The 17474-nt window shown below is 41.5% G+C and overlaps 1 protein-coding gene and 1 long non-coding RNA gene across 4 annotated transcripts in view; one reads left to right on the top strand and one right to left on the bottom strand.

Annotated features, from left to right (window-relative positions):
- Positions 1 to 2087: 2087 nt before the first annotated feature.
- On the bottom strand, positions 2088 to 7169 carry LOC141797798 (uncharacterized). Its single transcript, XR_012599107.1, has 3 exons — positions 6760 to 7169; positions 4287 to 4325; positions 2088 to 3004 (listed from the first exon to the last, which is right to left on the bottom strand). It is a non-coding gene; the product is annotated as an uncharacterized LOC141797798 (long non-coding RNA).
- Positions 6625 to 17474, top strand: part of LOC141797797 (galactosylgalactosylxylosylprotein 3-beta-glucuronosyltransferase 1-like) — a 132341-nt gene continuing 121491 nt past the window's right edge. For 2 of the 3 annotated variants that reach the window (XM_074679479.1, XM_074679480.1), the window contains exon 1: positions 6625 to 7174. The gene's annotated coding sequence lies outside the window, so the exon portion shown is untranslated. The remainder of the gene's footprint in view (positions 7175 to 17474) is intronic. The other variant, XM_074679481.1, reaches the window with a different exon arrangement.

A 17474-nucleotide genomic window follows, 5' to 3' on the forward strand; every position in this document is an offset into this window, starting at 1 on the left:
TTCGTGGCGCAGCGCAGGGGGCGCAAGCCTGGCACAGCCTGCGCAGTGCTAATTTCATGCGGCGCACCACCGTGCGCTGCCAATTTGACAATTTGGAAGATCGTCTGCGCAGAGATGAGTGTGACTGCTCACCAGGGGGAGGTGTCAGCAGATTCATGTTGGCGCAGTGACAATTTTGTGCCAAAAAAGTGCGCTGAAAGCTCGCCAGCTCCAACCTGGTCTATCCTCGGCGCAAGGCGGAGCGCACCCTCCGCAGCTGTAATTTGGTGACAGGCGCACATGTGCGCACATGCCATCAAAGCCTCAGAGGCAGGTTTCCAGAGTGTCAGGAACATTTTAATGCAATAAACAATCACAGCAATCACTATTTAATATAACCGTCTGAACCAGCATATACATTTGTATCTATATTAACTGTCCCGTCACATCTGATGTCGGATTAAAGCCGTTTGTCATAATAGAAAGTTAACCTGACAGCAGCTGGAAGTTTGATGCACATCTTAAAATTAAACAATAAACAGCCTTAACATCTGATACTGAGTATATATCTGGCTTCTCTCATGTCATTTAATTCAAAGAAAAGAGGGAGACTAAAGACAAAGAAAAGAGACAAAATAAATGTATGTCACTCAGGATTTACCCGTGATTTCCCATATTTCTCTGTTTAAGTCTTTATTTTTAATGTGATCTAAAAATATGGAGTACATTATTGTAAGGAGGATGAGGCGGAGTCACCGGGAGAGTATACAGTATATCACCAAAGGCTCTGCTATTTGGCGATGACAAACCAGGAGTGCAGGTGGATAAAAGGATTCTGAATGGATAAGCCAGCTGTGTAACTGTCTCTTAATTTTTGTACTCCTATTAATGACAAAGGAACAGATTTAATCTGTCCCGGGAGCTGGCCCACACGGTGACGCGCTTCATGTCCTCCGATGAGCCCCACTGTCCATTCTCCTGCTGCAGGGACAGCGGCTCTGACCATCTCCGCTACCGAGTCTTTCCAGCTCACTGTTTCCACGGTGCTGTGGATCAGTCAGACCAATCAGACGCTGGGCCTCGGCCGCAGGGCATTTAAAGGCGAGGAGAGGCGCTCATTTGATTGGTGAAAACCCACTCACGGCTTTTCTCCTCCCTCTCTGCCATTTGTGCGGAGGGAGGCGTGGACGCGCAGCTCTGCGCTCCTCTGCGCCCTGACTGCGCCTCTCTTGGCACTGCAGGAAACTTGCAAAGTGCGCCAGTCACGCCCTGTCTGGCGCAGGCCTGTTCCACAAAATTAGAGCCCTTAGAGTTAAGAGTGACCGTGCTAACTGGTGACTGTCAGCCAAACGTGACAGTGATTGGCGGCTGTGTCATCCAACCTCAGTTAACCAGATTTGACCACAAATAAATAATAGTAGCTGGTGGTGGCTGGTGGAGTTTTCTCCAGGGGGTCTATAACTCCAAAACTGACATGTATTAAAAAGCAAGCAAACCAGTTTCAATGTACCACACCAGCGTATCTGCATAAGTGAAAACAGTGAAGTGATTGAGATTTCTGGCTGTTCAGGTCCGCGCTCTTTCACATCAATCTTCTCCTGATATGTTCTCCTGTGTTTTTTAAGGTGATTTAACTGAATTATTTATTTATTTTATCTTATCTGTTTCGCGTCTCCCTCCATTCATACTGGACCTGTCAGTCAGCCGCTTTTTGTGGCTGACGGCTGTGATGTCAGCGGGAAGGTGGTGATGTGTGAATCAGGCTGCAGCTCTGGGTACAGGTTAGGTGTGCTCAGAGCTCTTCCTATCTCTTGTAATAAAGAGGAGCTACTGAGCATGTATAGCTTTTAATGAGAGTCTGTGGCCAAAGATTGTTGCGACCATGGCAGGACACAAGTCACCACACACAGATGAGCAAAGCAACTTTTTTCATCATTTATTACATAGTATTTATCTTGCTTATTTAAATTTAAACATAGATACAGCTTAGAGTATCATTTTTTTATTTATTGATTAAAAAAAAAAAAAAACATACTCAAGGTAATGTCATGGAAAGTGGGGCAGCGCCCACCGATATAAACTGTCAGATTTTATACTTAAAGGTGTAGTCAGCGGTCTGAGAGAAAATGAGTGGAGAGGTTATTGATAAACAAATTTAGACCCGCCTCTCCTTTCATACCCCACCCCTGGCTCCATGCCCGAAAGATGATGATGATGATGTAGAAACTGTGCAGCTGACCAACATGTCGGAGGCCGGACCAGCGAACGCTTGAGGGCCAGTTAGCTATAATATGTGAAGCCGTATTTATTTCTCTAAAAGTAGTAGTGGTGTGACAAGTTTTAATAGTATTGTAGCAAAATATATTATAATATTTATATATGTAAATATTTTGCGGTCAAAAACGTGCGATGCTCCACAATAGAAAGGCCCAGGTTGTTGAGCTTGCCTTTGAAAGAGACTTGAAATTCAGAGCCAAGGCTGTGTATTGAAACCAGACTTTTTTTCAGCATGCTGAAAGCGACGCTATCTTGTAGATGGAGAGGAGAAATGTAGCGATTTTGACAAATTGTGCAGATTAGACGATCGCTGACTACACCTTTAAAGTAAAACTGCATTATATTATTAAACTATTAACCAGTCTTTATCAGTAATTGCAAAATACAAAACCATTAAAATTCTGTTACATTTGCTGCAGTTCTCTATCCAGACATACTTTTCTTGTTCCTTTATTACACCCAGGTTTTAGTGGTCAGTGTGCTTGTCTTGGATTTGGGGGTTTCTGGCACTAGTTCAGGTCTTTATATTTCCCAGTCTGGTACGTTCCATGGATAATGCAGCCCCAAGTTTCGAGTCACTTATGTATTCATAGTCCTCTCTGAGGTACACACTGTCCACTTGTAAATGTTTGCATCCATTCACTGATTCCTCACGAACTTGTGAGTCGTTTACCATCTGTCGAATTGGTGTTATTGATAAACAGCATGGCATTTCTTGACCAACCATTGTACTCTGCAGCACCTGTAACTGTTTACAAACAGTAAAATAGTCTATTCTTAAACTGTTTCATAAATCCAGGAAAACAAGGGTTACTGAATAAATAATAATAATAATAATAATAATAATAATAATAATAATAATAATAATAATAATTATTATTATTATTATTATTATTATACAGACACTTGGATTTCCTGAAATTCAGTATCAATAAGCTGAATCCTTTGCTGTTAATCCTTTAAAGCACTTCACTACTACAGTTTTACAAAACCAGGTCCCCGTCCATTATGCACTGATTTGGGCTTCAACACACTCAAGCAGAGTGTGAGAAAACACACACTTATGTGTATTTTCAAATGAAACACCCTTTTTCTCCACGTGATGATGCCGCTCTAGAACACTAATTCCTTCCAGTAAATCGTTTCTGCAAACACCCGTGTCACACTCCCATGTTTTTTTTTTTTGATTCAGCAACTTGAACATGAAAGTGCAAACCGACTGACGGAGCAGGGCTCAAAATACCGAATGGCACTTAGCAGCGAAATGTAGCATGCAGTTGTTAGATCATCTGATGGCTTTTACTGAGGTTATCCAGGCTTACAGTCACACACACACATTGCTGTATTAGAGGCTGTGCTCTAACAGCAAGCTGCTGATTTCAATTCCCTTTTGGTTACTGCCTCCTTTTTAATCAAACTGCAAGCACAAAATGAAATTTGTCTGAAAATTTAATACAGCATGCAAAATTAAAGCACACATGTGCAAAGATGTCTGGTGGCTTATTTTCTTGTGTGTGACACTCAAAGGAACATGGCTTTTTCCCTTCCCTCCCTCCAGTCTTGTTTTTCTTGGTGTAAGGTCTGATGGTTCCTTGAACATGGCCACCACTGTTTTCCGGCCCTCCTCTCCACTCTCAGCTAACCTGGCAGAGCTGCTCACAGAGGTCTTGTCTCTGGGCTCAGAGGAGGTGAGCTGGCTGTGGTGATGCTTTTTGATGCTCACACCAGACGCTGTCTCACCTCTGCAGCAGACAGGCTCTCTATTCCATGACGCCTGAAATTAGGTGTTGCACTTTTTGGGGTGGAAATGTGGTGATTGAATTGGCATTTTGGAATGGTCACTGCCACCCACTGGAGCCTTAGAGATGCATCAGTTATACTGGCTTCTCTCATCCAGAAAAAAAATGTGACTTTGTCCATGTTTACAACATTTTGTTCATTCTATCCAATTTATTCATTATGTTTCTGCATGTGTGCTATTGTGCAGCCAGTCATGCATAAAGACGGATCTGTATCTGTGACATACTTACATCTCTTCCAGAATTAATTCACTCCTGCCAAAACAAACACTGTAAAAAAAGAAGAAAAACAATCATTGTTAAATAACAGTAAAATACTGGCAGCAGAAATGGTCAGTAGTTTCCTGTTATGTTCCAGTGCATGTGCTGTAATTTATTTTTACTGTATAAAGCTATATATTGGATTACAGTTTATGACTGTGAAATATCAGTAATAAGCTGCCAACCCTGCTGCCAGTATTTTACTGATATTTTACAGCAAAGTAATTTTTGTTGTGATGGATTTGTAACCGTAAGTGAGGAGGGAACAGTGGATGTAAGACCCTGCTGTGTGTTGAGATGTTGCGAGCACAGGCGTCAGTGCTAGCTGTCTGTGCTGCATTTAAAATACTGCCCCAGTAGTGGTACTTAAAAGTTAGCAAACAAAAAATCAAAAAAAACAATAAAAGAACAGAAAACAAAACAAAAACTTGGCCAACACAGTAAGAATAATTGGGTACATAGTCTGTGCCATGTGAAGCATAGACACCCGGTCCGTGCTATGTACCTTAATTAAGCCCCATTTCCACCAAGTGGTTCAGGGGACCCCCCTGTTGGCGTGCCAGACTAAACCGATCTGACCCCAGAAGGTGGAGCTACAACACTGCAGACCAGTGATTGGTTGAAAGAATAGTCACTTCCAGTGTGACAGAGGCTGCTGTATATCTCCTGGCGGCACACAGCCTTCTCTGAAACAAAGCTTGATTGTTCTTTGTATCAAAGAGCCACATGTCAATCACTAAGAGGAAGAATTGCTAGATATCTTGCATCAGGCTTTTTCTTTATTGTGTCATTTTCTTCCGTGTTGGATTTATTAGCAGGGTACACTGTGTCGCGCTGCTATGGCATCACATTATTAAGTAACTGATGCAGCTATTGGCATCAGGCTTACACGCCACATACCGCTAGGGGGCGTTGGCTGTGGAAACACAAACATAATCAGGCTTTACTGATCCAACCTGTACCAAACTGTTCTGATCCATACTGGACCACTTGGTGGAAATGACTTAAGAGCAACATCTCAACGTGCAGCAGGGTCTCATATCCACTGAGTTCCCTCCTCACTTACGGTTAAAAAATTATCTCCCTGTAAATTAACATTAAAATATAGTCAGTATTTACTATTATTTTACAGGGATTTTTTTACATGGCTGTATTTAAAAACAACAGCATTTCGTTAAAGGGGACATATCATGCTCGTTTCTCCTTTTCACTATGCCAGACTAGGATGCCTGTAAAGCATTTCTGCCCTCAGTACAAGTCATTTAGTTCCTTCATTGCCCCACAATAGCGTTCTCAATATCCTCAGTTTAGGCCATTCTGAAGATCTCGTTGAAACGCTCCGTTTGGAGAATGACCTCCAGTAACCTCGCAACGTCACAGCCCTTTGTGCTCTGATTGGTCAGTTCTATCAGAGGGGCGGAGGGGGTAGAGCCAGGGGGCGGTTTTTGCAGCATGGCAGTATTTACAAAATCACCATATTGAATGGAGCAGACCGAGCGAGTTTGCTGTTTGCCAAAACTTCACGGTAAGGCATTGATAGCACTAATAAAATGGCAGAGTGTAGGTTACGTCCTTTTGTATTGGACCCCGAGTCAGACCTGGATGCAGCTCAGGAGGAAGAAAATCTACCTTGACACAGATCATCTCAGGATGCTTCAGTGTGGTGAGTCAAACCGGTACTGTAACATGTATAGTTTATACATTTATACTCGGCTCTTGGTGGGTGCATCCCTCTCGTTCTAGGATATCAGAAAAAATACAATATATAATTTTTTGAAAATTCAGGGGGTGAAAGGTCTTGTTTTCAAATTTATTATATTAAATGTAAGTATTAAATCAGGGATCAGCGTGATATGTCCCCTTTAAAAAATATCTCCCTGTAAATTTACATTGAAATATTGCCAGTATTTCCTATTATTTTACAGGGATTTTTTTACAGGGCTGTATTTAAAAACAACAGCATTTCATTAAAGTTTCCTTGTAAATTTACAGTAAAATGTACCTGAACATACGCTGTTGCCATAAAGTGATTCTACATATGATTGAGCTGTCGTCTTGTGTCATCTTCTTGTGTGGATACGCAAAGTGCAACGACAGCTGACAGAGCCTGTCACTCCAGCAGAGTCAACTGACAGTGCAGTCATCTTTCCCCTTTTCTGTCTTTGACCACATCTTCCTCTCTATCACCACCCCGCTCTGAGCAAACCCCACTTCCACTCCCTCCCTCTGTCTCCCCCTCTCTTCCCTCAGTGCTGCAGCCCACCCTGCTCCGAGCTTTAATGGTACATGCCATTAGAAAGCCCATCTCTGAGAGGGAGGAGGGGAGGGTGGTCTCAATCTCAGCTAAGAGGCTACTTTAGTCGCCCCCCCCCGACATAAGCACATTCACAGATGTCCCTGCACGCGTGAACACGTCTCACCCCTCGCGACGGAGCAGCGTTACCTTCACGTGAAGCCCCAGAAAGAGAGGGAACAGACGAGGACAGGGGAGAAGCGGAGCTGGAGCGAGAGGAGGTGTGAAGACTGAAACATACATCCATGCCTCACTGACGTCTCGCCTCACGCGCCCGTTTCGGCTGGTGTGAGCGCGAGGAGAGTAGAGGAGAGAGAAATCCTGGGATCCTGATTCCTTCCTTCGCTTTGCATCCCGATTCCATCCTTTCAACATCCATGGAGTGAAGGCGGGTGCCAGGCGGCGCGGCAGAATAAAAGAAGAGGATGCTTTGACTGCTGCCTCTCTGTCAACAAAAGACACGCAAGAAGAAAAGTGGGAGACAACAACACACAGCGGGGACAAAACTAGGATATCTGCCGCATGCGCTGGGAATAGCAGTCACACATTGAACTCTCCAAGCGAGGTAAAATAAAACTGATATCACTTTATTTTCATTTCCTCTCAGCCTGATTACCCAGCGGGGTCATATGTACATCTCCATGGATTTGTCAGAGATGAGCCCATTTCCATGCTGCTCATGTTTGGAACAGCAGATTGCCATCTTTGTCCCTGGGTCGTTGAGAACAGCAGCTCAGAGGAACTATGAGGAGGGGATCTATGCATGTTGCATGCTGCAGAGAGGCAGAGTGAGCTGTGGAGTCAGTGATGAAAAGAATTCCGGATAATCCTTAGGATGAGCATTTGGGTGCTGAGATAGCAGGGACACAGATTCTTATCTGCATTGACCAGCAGAACTGCTGCTGCGCAAGGTTAATATCAAATTAAATTCAGTGAATTTGGCCAAAGTGCTAAAAAAAATTCACTTTTTCATGAATTATTAAAAGGATCTCCAGTGGTGGAAACAAAAATCCTGTAAAAATAAACCCAGAAAAAATGAAGAGTGAAACAATGGAGCAGGGGGGGTTGAGGGGTAGAACAAAATGCAGTGCTTGTTTCTTAAGTCTGACAGAACACTCTCAGCAGTGACCCCAGGGAGCCTTACACTACCTTCCAGACAGAAAATAACAACTTGTCCACAGAAGCTTACAAAAAAGGGGCATAGCCTTGAGAAAAGGAAGGCTTGAGTCAAAGTTAAGTGGGCTATATGTTCCCATTTCTGACACCTGCTTAAACCTTGGCTCCAGGTGAAAAGATGCAGTGGCAGTGCTTGTTTTCTTGACACACGGCGCAGGTGCAGGTGCAACTTTAATCACTGGTTCAGGAATGAAAAAGCTGGAATGCTTTGTTTCAATCCATTTACCATTTCTGTTCTGCAGAAGTGGGACATCAGCGCCATATGTTGGTGTTTATCATTTGTTGGGCAGGATTTAACAGGAATAACACATTAATACTTGATTACAACAGCAACACACAGTGTCACAATCATGTACGAGCCTGTTACTCCAGTACTGAACTCCTCATTAGCTGCCTGTTCAGGCCAGAGGAGGTTTTAATGTACTGATGCTAACAAACTGAAACAGTAAAATGGAAGTGCATCCTCATACATGACTGACCTGGTGTCTACTCATACATGCCTGCTCAGGCACTTTGTTCCCAGGGGACTGGTCATTTGATCAAAAAAAAAGGAAAGTCAGTGGTGGCTTTTTACTCTCTGCACCTGCTTTACAGGACATCCATCCTCTTGATTTGAGATCAGAAAGTTTGGTTGAGGTTTGACGCTTAAGATTGTCTACATTTTCCTTCATGTGCAGTCTTGTGTTATTATCATCATATTTTTTTTTAAACAATTATTAGTGATGATGGTGATAATAGTAGTAATCATGATTCTTAAAATTCAGTGTGACCAATAAGTCTCTGTAAACATCTTGCTTACATTACCCTGGGCTCCAGTCCAGAGTCCCTGCTCATGTAATAAGATACATCAACCTGACTCTCCTTGGAAGTCCTGACTGTTCAGTCACAGTGTGCTGACACTTATAATGACATTAGTCAATCCAGGCAAAGACACTCTCTTAAACTAATACCTATAAGGGCATCTGTAAGAGAAATAACAGAGATGACATTGTTGATATCTTAGCATGTTGATTTGAAATACGATCATTGTAATTTTAAATCTCTTAGTTTGATACTTGTTTGGGGTTTTTGATATTACGTGGCAGTAATTACTGCTGAACTGTGATCCAATCAATTGGAGAAACATAAATACACACCAATTTCTGTTCCTCCCTCTCCTCGCCTTTCCTCATCTGTTCGACAGTTTACACGTCAACAGCAACACCTGGTGCCTCAGTCTCAGCTCTGTCTCTTCACTTACATAAAGGAAGCCACACGTGTTGCCAGCTGTTTCTAACATGGGTGATAGCATGCTTCTTTACCACTGCCCTCTCTGACCAAGTGTATATTTAGTCGCTGCTCAGTTTAGCAACATCAGCAAATAGCAACCAGCACTCATTTATGGATGCTTGTCATTTCTCTCTGTGTTCATGGTCGCTCCCTGGCCGTGCAACACACAAAGTGCTGAGAGGCCAGAAATACGTGCACCTGATGAGGCTGTGGTTCTTCCAGTCACGACATACATCCTGGGGTAGAATAGAGTCGATTTCTTAGCACCACATTACAACATGCATTCACTCACAAAAACATTCTTAATTATTAAAATTATGTTCCCTTTGAAAGATTTCAGTCATCAGTTCTTTCTCTGTGGAGTGTCACTTTAAGTAATTTAAACAAAGTCTTGGGCAAGGCGGGGATTTTACCATTTTTAAAGATGTTTTAAAAAAGATTAACTTTTACTTTTTTTCTGGGAGGTTTCCATAGTATCGCAGTACTTTAATCATTTGAAAAAACAAACAAACAAACAAACAAAAATAAAACAAGTCCTTGCATTCTAGCAGGGGGTCAAAATATATTAAACTAGTATTATGTTGTTAATTGGTAGGAGACTAAGGTCACATTTTCCCCATTTAGCATATAAATGGTTAACTGACCAATGCTCAAACAGCGCTTTTCTGGTCTTTCTGACACTTGAAGATATTTTATACTTCTAGTAGGGCTGGGCGATTAATGGAAAATAATCAAAACTGACATTCAGAGATTCTGACCGACGTAAAACTGCCGTGTGGATTATTTTGGCCTACTTTGAAATTCTCTCTCTACTAATACACCATCACTTTAAAATACACTACTGGTCGTGTAGTTATGACAAGCAGCCAGGTGTCCCAAAGCATGAAGGCTCCCCGAAAACCAGCAGAAGAAAAGGAAGTAGCCTCGAGGCACTGTCCCATCCAGTCTAATATCCATTTCTAATAAGAAATGGGACTATGAGCTTAGTCAGCACCAGATCAGACTAATAAAATGCATGTAAACAGCTTAGTTAGACCGAGAATGGACCGAGCATAGCTAGATCAAAACACATAGGTAATGCAATTGCTAATGGACTGTGGTTGGATTCGGCAGGACACGAGAGGTCTCGGGACAGAAGCGTCAAGTAGGAAAACTCAAACACAGAGCCAGCAGTAGGGATGGGTACCGAATTAGGTACTTTTATTGGTACCGACCAAATTCTGTCAAAAGTACCGGGTACCGATTCACCTAAAATCAAAAGGTACCATGTTTAGGTACCTAAATGCATCCTTGTGACTGTGAGGGAGTGGAAGAGTAGGTGATTTTCAGTGCTGGACATGAACACGGCATTGCAAGGTTATATATTCAAGAATAAATATGTTAAATAGAAAATAATTAACATTTTATTATTAAACATACTGATATTTTTATCACATCAACACACTAAAGTACCGAAAGTTGGGACCGTTGAGTACCGATACCGATTGCCACGTACCGGGAATCAGTACCGTATTATTTCAATTGTGAAAGGTAGCCAGCATCCCTAGCCAGCAGCTTCTACCCTGTCAGTTGTTTTGACACTTTGGCTAGAAGAAGGATGACATCAACTAAAAAGTAGTGAAGTACCTTTGTCAAAGGGTGGAAGTTATTTTCTTCATCACCACCACAGGATTAAGTTTATTTATTTTAATTATAAGACACACAAGTTTATTATTTCTTTTTAGGGAGAAATTTTGATTTTATTGCACAGAACATTTCCATTCTAACTGATGTGTGTTTTCACTTCCTTTCTTCCAATAGATAACCCTCAATTGCTCATCTGTTCAGTTAATTTCAGTTACTTGTTTCAAAATTATACAAATATTTACAGAATAAACTGAGAGTGGGATAATCGTGCATCAACCAAAATTGAGGTAGACAGTTCAATTAACTGTGATATTGATTTTTGCCGAAATTGCTCTGCCCTTACTTCTCGTCTCTTGCACCATCCACACCAGATTCACACACTGTGGACATAGACTTGTAATGCAGAAACCTTCATCTTTAGCTAACACATTCAGACCCATCCACACAACACTGACCAACATTTGATGCAACTCAGAGTTCAATGTCTTGCTTAAGAACATTCCAGCATATGATCACAAGAGTTTTGACCCCCAACCTTTTGATTAAGAGATGACAACTCTACCTCTGAGCCACAGCGGCTCATTTGGATATAAATTAGTATGAGAAATTCACATACACCTATAGAAAAAAGTAGCCATATATGAGTTAAAATACAAACATGTTTGGAAAATGTTCTGTAAAATCTACAAGTATCATTTTGCTATAGGTAACAGCAAGGCCTTTCTGGTGGTATTTTGTTGCCATTTGTGACCTTTTCTGCTGCTAGATTGCAAAAACTGCAATCTCAAACTGCAAATGTCAGCATAGTGTACATGATATACATAATTATACATATGTGCACGTAAATTTAGATTAACATGGATATAAATTGTCTTGTAGTGCAGGTGTAACATATCCTCATGTGGAGTAAACATGTTGATCAACGATTAGCAGCATTTCATACATGACTGCACAGGGAAACAATCTGCATGAAGTCCAACAAGCCACAGGGATTAGACTTTGCACACAAATAATGTAGAAAGCTGCAGAGGAAACAGTGGGCAGTGAGTGGGTGGATCCAAAGCATGTGGACCTACACTGACAGCTCACAGGAGCAGGCTTTTGAACCCCACTTCATGAGGCGAAATTTCATTTATGTTTGATGTCTGTCAGGCAGATGCTGTAGGTTTCTCTTTGAAGGTAAAGGGGCTTCTCTGCAGATTCAGTCATGGAGCTGTCCAGCCTCAGGCAACAGAGGGGAGCAGAAGCAGAGAATGAAACTCTTCCCCCAGCACATACAATGGATGCTGTGACTGAACAACTGACAGAATGAAGTGTGTACACTACAGCATTTGTTGAGGTTATCAGAGTAGACAGACACACAGTGAGTGTAAAACATTCCACATTATGGCATGTTAGTCCTTCCATCTTTAGTCTGAACCTAAGGGTTGTATCATGGCAGCTAACTTTAATTAGTTTAATTAGCCTGCATGTTACAACACACTTCTGTAAATGGAACAAAAACATTTGGTTCTTTTGTTCCTCAAAGGCTGAGAGGATGCAGTACTGTTACACTGTTTTATTACCACAATGATTTAGCATGTTGGAGGGCAGATTGGATGACTCACACCAAAAAGAATGGAGGTATTGTGTTCAGAGTAAGGCCTAACAACACGCGTAGATAAAAATATTTTGTTTCTATTGATGGAAAACAAAGATTTAAAGGTTGAGATCTGCCTCTTAATTTCTGCAAGATTTTATCATGACATTAACCTTTCTGTTGGACTTTTTGAGGATGTTTCAGGGTTCAAAATTAGTGATGCACAATATTTGATTTTTTGCTGATATCCGATATGCCAAAATGCTGATATTTAATAACTCATTTAGTCGAAACTGATACCAATATATTTCTGTGCAAACAATTGCAGAGATTATCAACTCTCTTCTGTATTGGAAGTAGCATATTGTATTATGGTGCAAACTCTTATCACATTTGTTAGGTTATATTCATTTCCTGTGCAAAATAAGAAAAATATACACTTGAAACTGTAAACTTATTCACAATGATTGCTTTTGAATAAAAAAAAAAATCCAAAAGAGAAATCCTACTAGAAAGCTGGATAAAGCTGTTCCTGAGAAAAATCATAACTTACCCACAACCAGGGCAAATTTGAGAAATTTCATAATTGACAGTCAGTAAACATAACCTCTGTTCACAGGAAAGATATGAGAAATGCAGTTGTTCAGTAATTAAATGTGCCTAAAGTAGTCAGATACATGTACTGTACAGACTGCTGCTGAAACTCAAGTTTGACTTCAAACAAGAGTCAAATATGGGACTTCTCAATCTGAATTGTGCAAACAAAACCACAATTATATATATATATATATATATATATATATATATATATATATATATATATATATATACATATGAACCGTATTGTTATAAGGCGCTTCCGAGTATAAGGCGCAGCTTCAATGAATGGCCTATATGAAAACTGTTTTCATATATAGGGCGCACCGCATTATAAGGCGCATAGAATAGAAGCTGCAGCGGTGGCTGGGGTTGTGTTATGCATCCACTAGATGGAGCTGCGCTTAAGGGAATGTCAACAGAACAGTCAAATAAGTCAGTCAAACACAGACTACATCCACACGGACCGGCACATTTTTGTATCGGACTATTTTCTGTGCCGTTTTAAAGACGAAGCAGTTTCTGCCGTCAACAAAAGCTGTTTCCAGAGACCAGTTCACATGCCAGAGCTCTAGGGGGGTGCTGTGTTCTTTTAACCATAAACAAGAGAAGAAGCCTGGGCCAGCCTGTGAGCTAACCTTAGCACTTACTGGAATTCCTCTTTACCAGTTCTCGCCGCTATTACTTCGTCAACTACTACAGTAGCCATGATTAATCAATATAAATCCATAAATAAGGCGCATCGGATTATAAGGTGCACTGTCAGCTTTTGAGAAAACTGAGGGCTTTTAGGTGCGCCTTATAGTGCGGAAATAAAAAATGTATATGTATATCTATATATCTAAATATATATATATATATATATATATATATATATATATATATATATATATATATATATATATATATATATATATATATGTATATATATACATATATATATATATATATATATATATATATATATATATATATATATATATATATATATATATATATATATGATATTTTATTTTAAAGCCAATATCTGCTGACAACATGCTGATAATATCGTGCAACCTAGTTCAAATGTTTTTTTTTTCCCAGCTTGGTTTATGCTGTGATTATGCTGCATTCAGTGTCAATTCAGTATTCAAATATTCCTTCCCCTGTCTCAGCCATAGACTGTAAAAACAGTGGATGTCGACTGGCTTGGCTAGAAGTGAGAGCACCCATGGAAAGTGCTCCCCCAGGTGGCTGGCTGCAGTATAGGTCAAAACTCTGTCTCCCCAGCCGTTGCAGATGGGCTGTGGTTAAACTTTAAGAAATAAAAACACCTGGTAGGTATGAAAAGACTGGGTTTTTGTCACTTATAATGATGACTGACAGCTGCCGTTCTTGTGTAGTTTTTTCCAGGAATGGTGAAATACGTCGGGAAGGAGAGCCAAGTAGAGCTTAGACTTTGAATCATCGGGCCACACTATCCACTTTATATGCAGTCTATGGTTCCAACAGCAGACCGGGTCATGAATGCCAGATTTCACTATAAATTGATATCAAGTAGCAGGCTGTATGAAATGGTAGGTGGGCCTGCAGGTCATTAGTTTAAGACCCCTGGTCTACATGAAGGAAGAAGGGTCTCATGTAAATGTGTTTTGAGTATTGTGATTTTTAGCATTCAATGCAAAAACCTGAGGTCTAAAGATGAAAATTTGTGAATCCGTGGTTTGACTATGGAGGTCCCAGAGGCAGAGGCTAAAACCTTTCTGGGTACATGCCCTCTTTAATGAACAGCTCAGGAGCGAAGCCATAGTAAAATAAGAACCAAGAACAATCTGTTTAGTCTTGCAGCAGTGCTGTTGTTCCTCTGTGGATTACACTCCATGGGGCACTTAAAACCTGTCTGGCTGCCCATTAAGACAGCCACTATCCTGGCTCATTAATGTCCTGCCGAGGAATTAAAACAAACTGTGCTCCACAGACTTGTGCTGGCACAGGCTCTTCTTTTCCCCAGCAGCTCTTTTTCCCTCCAGGGACAGCAGTTGTTTGCCTGAGGTACATCAGAGCAGCTTGGAGTGACCAGCAACACAAAATAATTAGATGTTCAATTTCTCCAGACTGCAGTTGCTGTTGATTTGCACTGACTTGTTTCAGCAATTCCAGCAAAGGTCTTCAAATACCATCACTGTGCAGGGCAGTAAGATTCATTTTAATGGGGATGAAGGGGGGTAGGAGGCTGTACTTGAAGCGTGGAGTAGGATGAGTCACTATCAAGTGCATGCTAATCTCAAAACAGGGTGCTTGAAGTGTCAAGGTAAACTCTCCCTGAGTTAATACGAAAATGGCCAAATTAAGGTTCTGCAAGAATCTCTTACACCCCCAATACACCAGATACATCTGATTTGTTGCTTGTTGACTGCCTATGTCAACTCACACCAGCTGCGTGTTCAGTCCAGCAAGTCTGGCATGTTGGGCTGAAAACCCCAGACCTGGTGACTCCTGGTCTGACTCTGCTCATTATGTTTAGGTTGTAGTCAAGCTAAACATGAACTGAATTTGACATGGTTTGTTTTATTTTGAAAGTCACTGACCTGATACACTGATCAGTATTGGTCCCCAATATGGCTATTTTTGGAGGAATCAGATGGCATAGGATTATATTTTCAGTTTTCACATGTTTTCAGCACCGTCACACTTTACGGCTTTAAGGCTCAGTCATTCATTCAATCATTTTCTATACCACTTATCCTGTTCAGGGTTGCAGGTGGCTGGAGCCTATCCCAGCTGTCATTGGGCGAGAGGCGGGGTACACCCTGGACTGGTCGCCAGCCAATCACAGGGCTGACACATAGAGACAGACAACCATTCACGCACATAGTCACACCTCGGGACAATTTAGAGTGACCAATTAACCTTGTGAGCATTTTTTTTGGACTGTGGGAGGAAGCCGGAGTACCTGAGTACCCTGAAGCTGCAGCACTAACCGTTACGCCACCGTGTAACCCCGGCTTTAAGGCTGTACGGGATTTATCAGAGAAAGGTATTGGATTGGTATTGGATCAGTAACAACAATAAATATGAAAAAATCAGATTGGATTGAAAGCCCATAAATCTGTATCGGGATACCCCTAGTCACTGGTTGTTTTAAGGTAGTTTCCATGCACAACTTCTTGTCCCACTTGATCTTCCCTACACTGAATTTATACATCACAGCTCCAGCGTTCAGCCAAAATAGAATGGCTGTGTAGTAGCTGCAACCTGTCAGACCAGCCAGGCTGCCAGACCGCATCAGAATGGATCTAGTATAAGTTGACAGATTGACTTGAATGGAAACCTTTCTGATCCAGTGCAGTGATGAAGCAGGGATGGACCGGAGACACATCTGGGGCCTGTACTACGAAGCTGGATTAGCTCTTAGAGAGATAACTTCCTGGAGAAGTTTTGGGTTTCCCGCACTACGAATGTGGATCTCTTATTCAGACACATTGCCCTGGTAACTGATGCTGAATGCCAAACCTGGTCCGGAGCAGGTTAAGTTCCAGGATAAGAGCTCACCGAGTGTGACAGACCGCCCGCTGACCAATCGGTTCTCTCAGGCGGGCATGAAAGACTGCTCAGTCACCAATTTGCTCAGTCGGAGTGAAGGACCGCCCCCTGTCTTTCTGGACCAACATTTTATCTTATGGGCTGTGAACAAACAATATCTAACTGATCATCATAACTGAGACATTATCAGGGAAAAGTAGAAATGTTTGCAAATGGAATCTTTCATACTGAGCACTTTGAAGGATGTTTTTATATTTATTTTTTATTTGCTCCCACGTCCTTTTTTCCCTACTGCCATTGCATCTGCAGTACAAACTGCCTGTAATGAGCGTTTTCCTTGGGATTTGTAGGAAAGTAGACTCTTTCTAATTATGAGGTCAGATATGATGCTGATCACACACACACTGACTGACAACATGAATGAATAAGGACCTAACTGCCCGTGTCGTCACATGATGAGATAGGTCTATTAGTATCAGCATTTTGGAAATTTACGCATTAACAGAGTCGGCCATTTTTTGCCAGCAATCCCTCCGGCTTCTCGCTGCCGCAGTTGTGTTGCTCCTGGCCTGGATAATACTGCGGTACTCCTCGTATTTTTACAGGAGTATTTGCTGCTCCTCTGCTGTAAAGTAGGCTGCTCTCTTCTCCATTGTGGAAAATGCTCCAGGGCCGCTAACCACGCCCATTTTATGTGTGCGCGCACAGATCCCAGCCAGATTCACTTATCGAGTTGATAACAAGCTTCGTAGTACAGCAGATCTGGATGACGGAGATTCGGTGAAGTTCAGTGAGTTGTCGTAGAGTTATCCTGGATGACTTAATCCAGCTTCCCAGTACAGGCCCCTGGTGTATTCCAGCCATTAAACATACTGATGTTTAAATGTTGGTGAGAAGGTGATGTGTGTTTTTGTGTTTGCGTTTTTTAATCATAGCCAAGCTGTTGGTGTTAATTGTGAAAACAGCATTAAAGTGACCGTAAATTTAGTAGAAAAAACAAAATGTCAAAAAAACGGAACATAACAATGTCACTGCATCATTCACATTTGTTTTGTTTTCTTTGCTTGAATTTTTGTTTGTGTTGTCGAGGCTG

This window comes from Halichoeres trimaculatus, unplaced genomic scaffold (assembly GCF_033239565.1).
Source record: "Halichoeres trimaculatus isolate MK-OKI-2021-1 unplaced genomic scaffold, fHalTri1.1 fHalTri1_scaffold_9, whole genome shotgun sequence".
In the NCBI taxonomy this organism is placed as follows: domain Eukaryota; kingdom Metazoa; phylum Chordata; class Actinopteri; order Labriformes; family Labridae; genus Halichoeres; species Halichoeres trimaculatus.